Source organism: Haliaeetus leucocephalus, unplaced genomic scaffold (genome assembly GCF_000737465.1).
Source record: "Haliaeetus leucocephalus isolate CR32 unplaced genomic scaffold, Haliaeetus_leucocephalus-4.0 Scaffold178, whole genome shotgun sequence".
In the NCBI taxonomy this organism is placed as follows: domain Eukaryota; kingdom Metazoa; phylum Chordata; class Aves; order Accipitriformes; family Accipitridae; genus Haliaeetus; species Haliaeetus leucocephalus.
This window is the reverse complement of record NW_010972614.1, coordinates 299,200-302,540: the sequence shown is the minus strand read 5'-3', so window position 1 is coordinate 302,540 and position 3,341 is coordinate 299,200.

Genomic DNA, 3,341 nt, shown 5'->3' with positions numbered 1-3,341 from the left:
TAGTCCACCGTAACTTTTTAAAAAAAATCAGTTAATACTTTCAGTTTATCATTTTATATTTTGTAATTTTATCAAAGGAAAAAAAGATGATGTTAGTGATTTTATTTTTTTTTTCTTTCTCTCCTTTTCCTATATGCAATCCAAACTGAACTTCAGGGTTTTGGTGATAACTCTGTACATTTCTTAGGGTATTTCTAACAGCACATTTCAGTACAACTCAATGACAGCTGATACACACTGAAACATGACCACTAAATAAAGTGCTTTTATGGAGAAAGTGAGTTTTATTTTTGTGCCCTACCCCATGCATAGCTTTCTGATGGCAAAGGCAAAACAAAAGGTGAGTATTTACAGTATCATGATTAAACTTAACACTTAAGGAAGCCAGGGACTATTCAGCCATGCAGATACACTTATTGTAACAGTGCTAATTAGCAGGCTCTTTCTAGGAGGAGGATCACACTCATTACACAGCCCAGAAAGGCGCCCAGACTAGCTGCCTCACAGCCTTACCTGCTACCATCAAAGTTTTGGAAGGGTAATGCTAGAATGATATGGTTTCTTCCCAAAATGCCTATCTCTTGCTTGTTCTCTATGCTGCAGCCTCCCTCAACAGGGACCGCTGTAGGTGTAGATGAGAGCTCAGGAAGGCAACACATGTGTTAGTATTCTATTTTGACTGTCCGTGAGGGCAAGCTCACACGCAGCCATGCAGAAATGAATAAGTAGCAACTGACACCCATGCACGAAGCGCCAGCAGCAGGGAACTGGGGTTTCAGACTGCCTCTGCCTCCACTATTACTAGGTATAACCTAGCTGTGGCTGTCACTCCTGCACCCCCGCTAAGCCCCTGCTGAAATTGTGAGATGGTCAGGGAGGTAATACAGCTTCCTTGGCAAGACAGGGTTGTCTGCCTTAAAGAAAAGACCAGAGAGGGCGAAAGCAGGGAAACAAAGTGTTCACAGGTTGAAAAAAAAAAAAAGAGATTTGCCTTTAGTTGCTGGGATCACTGGTGATAGACAGGAAGGCAAAATACTGGGATGGAGTGAACACAATGAAAGCAAAGTTGTGTTTTGATATACTACATTTGGAAAAGCTCCATGACCGCCTGATATAAATTGGCACAATTTAGGTAGTGTGGGTGAAAAGGTCAGGGGTTTAATTCTCATTAAATGCAGCAGGATGTGTCCCTCAGAAGCAGTTGTTTGTCAGATTTGCTCACAGCTGACCAGTGCTATCAATGTGTGACAGGGTGATGTTGGCTACTGAGAAGGAGCTCCAGGGGTTAGTGCTAAGGGAGGTACTTCAGAAACACAGTCAAGCTGACTTTGGTGTTCAGCCAGTTGCATCCCATAGCCCAGCACCACAATGCAGCAGTGAGGTGGGTCTAGAATTTAATTTTTAAAGCTATATTTATATATACTCCATTCTGGTAGGCTGGTTATGTAGTTCTAAGCAGCTTCCATATGCAAGTTGTACTGTTTTGTACCTAGACCTGCTGTGGATATAGCCAAGATTTAAGTTGTTCCTGGTCTAAAGCGTTTGCCTGCAGCAAGGGCTGGCTTTTTCTGTGGCAGCCCAAATATACTGTATTATAGTCCACATTTGGCATTTTCCTTTGGGCACCCTAATCTCCCTAACTTTGAAAGTTTTGACTTAGCCAGCAACTCCATCTGCAGGGAGAAGCTCATATCCCCTCATGGTCCCTGGAGGTCCCTCTGGGACAGGGGGACATATACCTTGTTTGCCGACTGTTTCTAAAAATGACGGAGCTTGTGGTGGGGCATCTCAGCACCAGATTTCAATGGGTGATTCTGAAGGAAGCATCCCCTGAGCTAATTGCTAGCTGGGAAAGGGGAGGAACAGCAGGACTCATGGGTGCTGCTCCTCACCCTGTTCGAGCTCCAGCTGGCTGCTGCAGGCCTCCATCCTACTGCACAAGGGACCCCACACCATGTTCTCCATCCATACCTGCCTGCACTAGTTGTGGGTCCAAGACATGATGTGGGTTTGTTTTAAATTCTGATTATGGACAAAATTACCTAATGTTACACAAGGACAATTCAGGTGAAGCACAGTCTTTTGTGCATGCACCACTTTCCCTAAGTGGAGGAAGGCAGGAAAAGTTCGGTGAAAGATGAGATGAGGCTATAATACGATTTCTCATCATCCGTCAGTCCTGCGTTGCCTGGTCTGATCACCACAGCCACGTGAGTATCCGCTTCCTCGGCTGCGTTGGCTTCTGAAACAGAGGTGGGGAGAGTGGAGCTTAGATGTGATTACCGACCTCTCCACGTGAGGGTCTTTAAGGCTTGAAGATGCCCCAAAACACTGAAGTGAAGCTTTTAAAGGTTGAGACTGAGAAGAGTAGCGTTTGCATGTGGCGCTGCAGGGCTCTAGAGAGGGACCAGCTCCTGGCAGACCTGCTGTGGATGACTGTAGCTGCTGCGTAATACAAGCGGATGGGAGGTGGCTGCCTTGCCATCTCCTCCCCCCTCCCAGCTGGTGGCTTTCCAAGGCACTGGGCACCAGCAGCTCGGTTTCTTTCACAAAGAAGCTGGGCTGTGGTCGGGCTGTGGCGTTAGCAAGGCCAACACCCCCTGCCGGGAGTCACTTCTCACAAACTTCCTTCACTCCCCGAGCACAGCAAGAGGCCACAAGAAGATGACACAGGGAAAAGGAGGTAACTGCAAGTTCCCACCAGCTCTGCTGCCAGGGCTGAGAAGGAGGCAAGGGCTAACTCCTGGGGACTGAGCTGGCTTAGGCTGAGATCACAATCCAGAGCCATTTATGCCTGAAAGATGTTTCCAGCAAAGGCAGGAAATTAAATTAGCTTCCCGAGCCTGGCTTTCTAGGGGTCAAGTCTTGGTGACCAAGAGCAATGTTTTCCTGCTGCTGAACACAACCTAACCGTAAGTGGCACAAAGAACCAGTTACCACATGTGCCATGTAGCCGCACAGCAGACATCATCTGTTCCCCCCGAGCACAGGGCACAAAAACCACTGACCCTGTTTGTAAATGGAGCATGCCAACTGCTTCAGCAAACGCCCCACTCCACTTTAACAGGCTCTCCTTGCTTGCTGGTGCAAGGGCAGGTTTTCTACTTGACCTATTTTCCCTCATTGCAATGCTGCTCACAGATAGCCCACTGGTGTGCGAGAGCCTGGACGTGTAAGGAAGGAGATGGCAGCAGCTAGGGGGATGCTACCAAAGCAACATGGACTGTAGCATTTCTGGGGTGCTTGTGACAAGTCAGCAGCATGCATTTGAAGAGCACCTGCCTCCCTCGCGCAGGCGAGAGCCAGCAGGACTGGCAGGGCACCCACCTCCAGGGGACACC